The sequence below is a fragment of the Phasianus colchicus genome, chromosome 10, assembly GCF_987193195.1.
Source record: "Phasianus colchicus chromosome 10, bPhaCol1.hap1.1, whole genome shotgun sequence".
Lineage (NCBI taxonomy): Eukaryota > Metazoa > Chordata > Aves > Galliformes > Phasianidae > Phasianus > Phasianus colchicus.
The window spans coordinates 1,899,893-1,910,011 of NC_143445.1; the positions used below are offsets into that span (position 1 = coordinate 1,899,893).

General features: G+C 43.2%; 1 long non-coding RNA gene across 1 annotated transcript; it reads right to left on the bottom strand.

The window, feature by feature from the left end:
- Positions 1–5,230: 5,230 nt before the first annotated feature.
- LOC149916514 (uncharacterized) lies at positions 5,231–8,865 on the bottom strand. The gene is made up of 3 exons (XR_016469411.1): positions 8,271–8,865; positions 6,533–6,798; positions 5,231–5,674 (listed from the first exon to the last, which is right to left on the bottom strand). It is a non-coding gene; the product is annotated as an uncharacterized LOC149916514 (long non-coding RNA).
- Between the last annotated feature and the right edge of the window lie 1,254 nt (positions 8,866–10,119).

Consider the following 10,119-nt stretch of genomic DNA (forward strand, 5'->3'; position numbering starts at 1 on the left):
AATGTAGCAGAGTGAGCCTCAAGAAAGTGACAGTTCCCATCCAAAATGCTCTATATTCCTTAAATTACTGGTTTTGCTGCCTGGCAGTGATGCAACCTGGGATAAGTTCTCCGTGTAGTAGCTGGTCCTCCTGCGGAGAAGGAAGGGCCGCCCCTGTAGCAACAGCCAGACTCAGCACCCTGCTTCCACCAAGCAGCCCCTCACTGCAGCTCTTCCCACAGCCAGCTGGGAGGTGTGATCTGACTTCAGAGATGCTCTGAGCAAATCCCAGGGAGTTCCTGACAACGATGTGATCAGAGTCTGAGTTTGAATGTGTCTTAACCTGGCTTGTTTTCACAGAAAGGGGCTCTGCTTGGCCACGAGGTGAGTTCTGTGATCACAGGAGTTTGAAACTGCCTGTTACTCCCAGGTTCTACATGAGTGTTATTTTGCTTCTGCCTCTTTAAGGACTGCCCCTCAGGGCTTAATTTGCTGAAATATTAGGCATGGAAATTAGACATGCTTTTTTAACTTCAGTGCATATCTGACTACCCTATCAGCGAGATGTAGGGGTGAAGCCAGTGAAGGTGACTTGACCTAACTTGTTCCACATCATGGCCCACAGGTCTGTTTTCAGCTCATGGCTCCCTCTGGGCTAATACCCATTTCCATTTATACAAAGCTCATTTTTAATCTAGGCTTACTCAGGTAAAATATTTCAAATATTTAGGAAAGAAGGGAAAGGACAAGTTTCTTTGTTGTGAGAAGAACTGAGGAGTTTGATAATTTTGAACACCAGTTATCTTCAACACCAGATTTTGACAAAACACGATTGGATTAGGATTCAAATTCCATTTCAAGCATGCGTTGGAAGTAGAAGTCAGCAAGCACAAAGACAGCCACAGTCCCTGTCATGTGAGAACCTGGGAATGGAAGGTCAGGAGAATGGGAGCATCACAGGACTGTGGCTGGGGATGGGTGGCCAGCCAAAGCCCTGTGCAGAGCCTGTGGCACAGGCAGCAGAGCCAGGCTGGGGCAGTGCAGCCACAAGGGAAACGTGGAGGCTGCACTCAGCACCCGCTGGGAAGCGTGCTCTGTGCACGTACAGTGGGTTTTTCTCATCCTAGCCCAGTATTTCAACAGAGTCCTTAAATGTCAAGCTGACCCAGTGCATTTTTTAAAAATATGACTGTTTTATCCTGGCTATGGGGGTGTGAACATTGGCAGTAAATTCAATGAGCATTCTCCTCCACGGAACTACAGCCACCCAATCAAAACAATAGCAAAGAAATTGCTGTTACATTCACACTCAACTTAATCCACCACCATACTTCAGCTACTTGCATTGCATCTTTTTTTGTTTGCTCGTTTTTAATTACTGTCTTGGTTATGTTATTAGGGGATGTTGACAACATTTCATTTCATCAAAGGCTTTCACTTAATTCATTGTGTTTCTACATACAATGTATCTTAGATTAGATATTAGGAAGAAGTTCTTTCCTGTGAGGGTGGTGAGACACTGGCACAGGTTGCCCAGTGAGGCTGTGATGCCCCCTCCCTGGGAGCACTGCAGGCCAGGCTGGATGGGGCTGTGAGCAGCCTGGGCTATGGGAGGTGTCCCTGCCTACAGCAGGGGGTTGGTGCCAGGTGATCTGAAAGGTCCCTTCCAACCCAAACCTTCTATGACATCTCTGATGATGACATACAAATAGCATACTTGTTAGCAAGTTTTATAACGATGTCCTGTTTGCTTTAATACTGGTAATAGTGCACTCTGTGAGGGAAAACCTTAGACACTGAAAAATCATCTTGCTTATTTCTTTCCATTAATTAGGTCTGATGGGAGTATATCTAGGGCAAACAGATACCAAGGATCTTGTGGTGCTTTTGCCATACAGATAGAGGCATCACCTACTTTTATAAAGCTGTTTAGCGATTGCCACTAGTGTATTTTAAATGAAAGCATAGCAACAACAGCAGAGATTACATATTCTATTTGTCACTCTGCATGGGCTTGCACAGTGAGTGTGAATGATAAAGGTTTTGTGTCATCAGCAGACGTGGGTGAGATCAAGTCTAGAGCCAGGCCCACAGCTCCCTGCAGCACAGATTCCCAATTCCTGCCTGCTGTGCCCTGTCACACTGCTATGCCAGCCCAGGGGCAGAACTGGCATGACTCCTTATGCCCAGAACAGGAGAAATGAAACCTTATACAAGCTCCAAAAGAGGTGAACGCCTGTGTGGTGGATATGCCTGTGGTGGATATGCCTCCTGTGCCACAGGAGGTGGCACTCTGTAGCATGATGAACGTAGCTCCAGAACGAACCTTATGCACAAGCAGTTAGAAAGGAAAGAAAGGGACATAAAAACTGATGTTTATGACTAATTTCTTACTGAAAAAGGCTAATTTGTGTAAGTAAATTAAATGGGGAACATGCTGTGCTGATAGAGGTGGTAAGACAATAAGATACATTTCTCTCTGAAGTGGTGTAAGCATCTTGCTGTAAGAACACACATTGTAAAGAGCTGTAAATTCAGGTTTTTGCCGTGCATCCCAGTTCTTAGGGCTATGGGGCTGTTGGAGTCCCTGTGGCTCAAGTCAGGCCACTGGCTCAGAAGCAGAGCTGGGCATTTGCTGAGCAAAGTGTGGAGGAGAATTAAAAAGTACTCATCTTTCTCTCAAGGGTCGGAGTGCTGTGAAAATACCCTTCCGCAGAAAGCAACAGTGTAAGATTGATTTTACATTCTACAGCCATGGTTGTCCAAGTGTTAAGTGAGAAGGCAGGATAAATTCATTAATTGAGGGAATTTCCAGGCTAATTTACAGGTGTTCAGGGACCTGACCTATTTCAATTTGAATAACAGCTGATGACAGAATTCGATATCCACAAACATTCTCTTTAAACAGAGGGGAGAGTTGTTTTGAGTTGGATTTTCTTAATTAGTATTCCACAAATATGGTATGGTTTTCCTAAACCCAGCTAGCACTTATGTTCTTAAAAGATTTAAACTTGAAATAAAATCACCATATTTCACTTAAATGACAGAAAATAAGAGAAAAAAAGAAATTTTTACTTTGTTGATTTCATCTGAATTAAGGGAAAAAAAAACCATAAAAGCTGTCAGATGCTCATTAGACATCTCTTTTGACAATTAGGCTCTAATTTCCAGTTTCATTTGCTTAATGGACAACTGCCTTGTCCATTCACTTTATTTAAGTGGATGCTAATTAAGACTAAATTACAGTTCTGAAGGTGCTACATGCTGTACCCACCTGAAAGCAAACGGTCACCTACCATTCATTCTATTAAAAGATGGAAACAATGAGGAAAAGGAAGAAGAGGAACTAGGGAAGATGAGTTACTATCAATCAGATCCAGTCTTCTGGTTTTAGAATTTTTAATACCGTATTTAAAGTGGTTTTTGTTTTGTTTTTATTTTATTTTTTATTTTTTATTATTTTTTAGCCTATGTAGAAAGATCAGCTAATATTTAGATAATGTTATTGTGCCCTGATGTCAAATTTCATGAGTAGGTTACAAAGAAATGTGTTTGGCTTACAATTTCTTTTAAGTGGGGCAGGGTGTGGAACACAGAGCTCCAACAGTGGGTTAGTTCAGCTGGATCCAATGTCACTTTTTGGTTAATACAAAACACGCTGCTTGCCCGAAGTAACAATGGCACCAAACAGTTCCCTTTTGGTAACTGTCTGCATTTCATGACAGTCTTGAGCTCTCAGCAAAGACAGTCCTGGTCTTGCATACTGTGCACATCTGTGGGGTGAGGAAAGCCCCTGGCTCTGGGATGTTTGCAGTCTCCTGGGATGTAATCTAGGTAATGTACTGACTTTACAGATCTCTGTAATAGGCTTCATATAGTGGGAGGGTTGCTCTAAATGTGCAGTCTCTCATTTAAATCCAGGCTTAACCTTTAGTACAGTACTGCTTGTCAGAGCCATCTATCTGTTAATCATTTTGATTCCCTGCTGACTGTGTTCCATCCATTCCCATCTCTCTGCTCTGGCTTTTCTTGACTGTAAGGGGAATAAAGTATTTTTCATTTTCTGACCCAAAATCTTGCCATAAATTTTCCACAGAGGTCAGAAACTCTGCATATAGCAACCTCTAGAAGTAAACCTGTGCTAATGGCAACTCTACTGCTAACAACAGAGTAATAAAATTGATAGATAGACAGCTCTAAACATGGCTATCAGCTTAATAACGGATATCTACTGTGTGAAACAATGCAAATACATTCCTGAGAACAGCTTCTGCTCTCTGTAGCATTGTTTAAGAAATTGTTAAGCAGAGACAGCTCCTGTGAACAGTATTTCTTCTTCTCCTAGAAAAACATGTGCAAATGTACCCAGTTCTAATACACCAGCAGTCCAAGTGACTATGACAGGGGAATATAGTTTCTGTGATGTTAACTGGATGTGATGTTAACTAGATCCCATACTTCTCCCCAGGGTAGGTGATCTTGGCATTTTTAAAATGCTACATTTATAAAGAATAGTGGCATCTTTTTGTTTAAGAGATAAAAGTTGAGATTCCCATGTTGTCTTTATTGGTGAAGCATTCATTCTCACAAAGACTAATGTTCTTATTTAGTTCCTTGACTCCGCTGTGAAGTAGGTTCACTGCTTCTTTAATCTTTACAGGATAAGCAACCAGCCAGAGGCTGATAGTCACCGACAGCTGTTAGGCACTCTCTGCCTATTAGATGCGTTAATCAAATTTTCTAACTGTTAAGAAACTTCAGCATTAGCAGAACAAGATAGTTTTGTCTTTTTGACTAGATTTGTCCAGAATATGTATATTCTGCAGGTTTGTTTGTTTTTCTAACAGAACGTCTCAGAAGGAATTTGAAATCTTTATCCCTCTCTTTCATACAGTCACAGAATAGACTAGGTTAGAAGGGACCCCACCTCCTCCCACCTTCTGTCAAAGGCAGGGCCTGCATTAGGAATACTAGCTATCCACCCTTGTTTTGACCCTGCAGGTGCACAGGAAGAATCTGGAGGGAATGCCATCCATGGCAAACTAGGCACCTTGACAACTGCAATGAATGTATTCACAATATCTAAGCATGCTTGGTGAGTCTAGCTGCAGCATGCTGCCATTCATTTGGTCTCTACCAGGAGGTAACTCAGGCCAATCTGGTAAAGGCATCAATTGCTTTATAAGCTGACATCAAATTTCTTTTCTCTATAGTGGTTATTGCTATGATAACAGCCACAGGAAACATTTTTAGAAACTGAGTGTTCATTTTGGAAATCTGTGCTTCAACTTTTAGCCCTAATGCAAACAGAGCTTGCAGGGTTATCTATTTGCATTGTTCTCCATGACCATGTATGATATCTATTACAGTGAGTGCACATATGATTAAGAAAAGAGATTTTAATGCATATATGTGTATGTGTTCAACTCATTGTGCTATCAGTCAAACTTCTCATAGATAATGGTCATTAGAGCAGCCTCTTCCTTCCAAGTAGCACCCCCATTATATTCTGCACCCCAAAACTATTGTTGTTGGATTCTGTGTTCCTTTTCTCTTGCTCTTTATCCATCCTCATCCTTTCCAGTGCTTTTGGGCTGCTGCTGTCCGCACATCATCCCCCAATTTTCCTGAAGGTCCTGAAGCATTGAAGTTGGAACACAAAGCAACTGGTCTGGCTGGAACTGAATGGCTTCACCTGCAAAAGGAGTAAGAATGACAGATCTCTGTATTCATACAGCATCCCCCAGAACAGTAGGTATAAAATCAGTTTCTGGATGTAGGACACAGCAGAAACTAATAGTATAGGTTCTGGCCAGAAAAATGTACTTTAGGCATATGTGGTGCTCTAATGGGTATAGAAGGAGCATGCTGTGCATATGTAGGTACATCACTGGGCCAAGTCCCCTGTGCTGTAACTGCTATTTTCCAAAGCTAATAAAACAAAAATGCTAATTTCATGAGCCATCTCCTGGAGTCCTCAAAGAGCTCCCTGTCCCCTGGGATTTGGGATGAAGTCAGATTTATGGCTGGACTGCTGTGGAAGTGTATGTGTTCCCATGGGGGCAGGGAAGAGCACAGACAGTGCTTACAGTGGGTAGCTGCTAGTTTTCCTCCCTGTGCTTGTCCTGGTTTCCCCATGCAGGTGGAGCACATGGTGCTTGGGCCCTGAAGCACAGTGAGGGAGCTGCACCAGTGACCCCCAGCCGTGGCACTTGTGCAGCTCAGTGTATGGATGGGGGAGGCTCCGGGGTCCCAGGGCCACAGCCCCTCGTTGTTCCTGGCACACCAAAAGCCTCCAGCAGGCCAACAAAACTCATTTTTTCACCATCTCTGCATGGCCCCTCATTACCACCACATCAAGCCCGATTTTCTCAGGCCCACCAGCCTTCCTCATAGCCCCGGTCCTCACATCACTCTTGCTCTGGCTCTAGGAAATGAGAGCAGGCCTGGAGTCTATAAAACAGCCTGCAAAACTGAGATTCCTCTGGGCAAAGGCTCTAAAGTAGTCATATTTTTCCAACAAGCATCACAAAAAGGAGTAAAGCTGAAGTACCTGTTTATTCCTACAGCATCTTAAGGAACATTAAATGTGAAATCAGCTCTCAGGGTTAAAACCTGCTCGCTGTTGCTTGTTCCACTGTCAGTTGTCAATCTGCAGCCGTTCCCACAGGATCACTGTGCCTCACTGTGTCAGCTCTGCTGTGCTCCTTGTCAGCTTCACGAGGGGGAAAACTGGCAACCGGCACACAGGGATCAGAGGTGGAATAAATTGAGAAGGAATGGTTTATATAAACACGAAGGTCTTGGAGCTCAGGAGCGCTGAAAACCAACAAAGAATTAAAGATATATCAAGTATGGAGACATCAGGCATGGTTCTAAATTAAAGCAAAAGGTGAGGATCTGTGAATGCTGTTAAGCAAAAGGAAAAGACCAGAGATGGTACTAAACTGCAGCAAAAGGAAGCAGGAAGAGCTAGAAATGAAGGCAATCAATTATAAGAATACGATTTTTCAGTCAGCTGCACTGGTTAACACTAGAACAGAAGTTGTAGGAGGCTGCATGGTTTTTTCAGAGTAACTTCTGTGTGTCTACATGTGATTCCAGAGATGCAGTGTGAGCTTGCAGCATGCAGTTTAAGCCATGCACGTGACACTAGGCTCATATTCTGAACAGGTGTGCTGAAACCTGGTAGGGAGCGTGCTTCTGTGCCCATTTCTGCCATGGGGCAGCTGCAGCTGGAGCATCACTCCTGGCAAAAGGGCCATGTGAGAGCTCTGGGTGTATGTGAAATGGGGAAAAAGGTTAGCAGCCCTCGGGATGGTCCAAAAGCAGCACATTTCAAAAAAAGGCCTCATTCAGTTCCTGCTTCCAAAGACAGTGCTTGTTGTTCAATGTGTTGACTGTGAAAAGAGTAACATTTGAAGGCACACACACAGGATTCTGTAGCCTGACATCCTACAGGTCTGTCCGTTTTGCTGAGAAATCCTCACACTGACCTCCCAGCATCTGTTAGAACTGATATATTTTTAGACATATGTCTGCTTTGGACTTTAAGACTTGAAGAAATGGAAATTGTAACGCATCCCTGAATGGTCTGCTCACAGAGCTGCTTCCCTGGTGGTTAGAAAAAAAGAAGGGGTCTCCTCTCATCTGAATTTCTATTATTCAAAGATTTTTGTCATGCCTTTCTCTTCCAGATAAGGAAAATTCTGCTCTAAGAACTTTCTTTTCCACAGACACAATCAACAACAAACTCACTCTGTTATGATCTAGTAGGTAAATTGAGAGTGGGTTCACAGCCGCTTCTCACTATAGGGTTCTTTTCTTACCAGCTGCTTATCATTTTGTTATACTGGAACCAGTTAGCTTGTTTTTCCATCATGGTTATTTTCCAAGCTAAATGACTACTTACAGCTTTTTTTTTTTTTTTTTTTTTTTTGGATTGTTTTCTAGGTTTCAGCCAAAGAGATTCAGTCATTAGCAAGAATAACCAGAAGAATAACATCTTCTGGGTGGTTTCTTTGTTTTAAATGTTGAAATATAAAGAAGCCTTGACAACTATAGGTGCATCTTTGTTACGGAAATGAATTCCATGATGTTTTGAAGTCTCTGATACCATCTTGCTTGGAAAAAAAACAAAAACAAAAACAAAAACAAAAACAAAAAAAAACCACTAGTTTTGCCCTGAAAGCTGAGCTCAGTTAATGTCCAGCAGGCACAGCAGTATTTAGGACCTAGCTGACAGGAGCAAGGCTAAGCCAGAATGTTGAATAACTCCCCAAGGCACATACACTGTCCATTTTACGTCCCAGCTGAAGCAGATGACGAATGCACCCAATAAAGGCTGCCTCCAAATGTTTAGTGCAGCTCACAGCTGTGACCCCGCTGGCAGTCGGGCCCTCACACCAGGCCACACGCAGCGTCCCCCAGGCGCTCTGCCGGCCCGCGGCCCTGCTCAGAAGTTGACACGGCCATACAGGGACAGCTCCTCTGCACTTGCCACCGTTCCCATGGCACAACGTGTGGGCAAACCAAGCGTGTGTGAGGCCTGTTCCTGCTGCCGAGGGTTCTCCAGATGGGCCGAGCACCTCTCTGTCTCACAACGTGCAGCTGGAGCTGACAGCTCCAAATGCCTCGCAAGAGTAAGCACTCGACATGCAAGAAAAGCGAAGCAATCAGCATTTTATGCATGTCGGGATGTGATCGTGTTTGTTTTAATTCATTCTCCAATCGGCTTTCTCTCAGATAAACAGCTCTCATGCTTAATAATGCCCACACCTTCAACCAAAAGGCAGCAAATGCAGCTACAGGCTGTTTGTGAGCAGCCTTCTGCACAGAAAAGTTTTGTTTTGCTTTAGCTCTGCTCCTAGCACGTTAAATTTTATGGGCTCAAATAATATTTTTCTTTTGTATTAAAGTAAAGAATTTGCCTTCCGTTTCATCCAGGGAATTGCACTATCTGAAAACACAGGTTCCCCACACATTTCCTCATAGCTATGTGCTCTCATTGCTGGGGTAGAGCCAGAGCTGCTTGCACACGTGTGTGTGACACGGGCTGAGGGATGATATCTGTGCTCGGCCCACACGCCATTTCTTTCTGTGAGCAATCCTGTTAGAAACAGACCTCCGTGATCAGTGAAAAACATATTGACTTTAATGCCTCTTGGCACTGAAAATCATTTGTTCTGTCCCACCATGGCAAGTCTATGCTAGCAGCCCTGGTTATGAGTAGAGAACATTTTATTATTTATCATCTTTAAGCATGTTCTGCTCCGAAGAAGTGCTGCTTTTAACGATAGATATTTGGTGATGTGAATATAAAATACATCACAGTTTCTGGTATCTTTTTAATTTTACAGATGACACAGCTTAAAACCAGGAACATCAAGTAAAATAACTACTGCTGAGAGGGAATAAAAGTTGGCAGGTATGGCAGTTTAAAATAGCCCTATTTTCATCCTAAATATAGGCTGGTTTAATTGAAATCTAGTGGTAGCTATGAGACAGCTGCTGTATCAAAGACCAGTGACAGCCTGCTGAGGTTAGAAGAATACAGGCTGCCTGTATCTCTGCTGAGATTAAGAGGCATCACAGAGAGCAGAGTAATAGATAGATTGATGAAAAGTTGAGTTCTTAAAACAGCGATTTGTAAAGCTTTTATGCAGTTTTATTTATAATTTATTTGTCTTTGTCCTCCTAGTAAGATGGGTTTCTGCCTGAAACCAGAGGTGTGGTGCGAATCCTCGGTTGCTGTGACCTGCTTTAGCCCTGCTGGAAAAGAAGCCACAGATAAAAGTAAGTCAGCTTTCCCCTCATAAATTCTGCTGTGTAGAAGCAATAATGGTATGATTTCCAGGGTTTTTTTCCAGCACAGACTTTCTTAAAAATGGGTATTTCAGCTCCATGAGGTCAGCTTAACCCCATCAGTTTTCAGATGGTCGTATGGTTTAGGCAAGACCCCTCAGTACAGTAAGGCACAGTCCCATGCTTGCAAACAATAAACGAAGTGATGTAGTGATCCTCAACATAGCAGTGCCACCAGTGCCCCACTCAGTTACCCCACTAGCCAGCAGGGCCATGTGCAGAGACCAGAGACCTCTGAAAGTCCCGTCAAACTGAAACAACTCCACGATTCTAAGA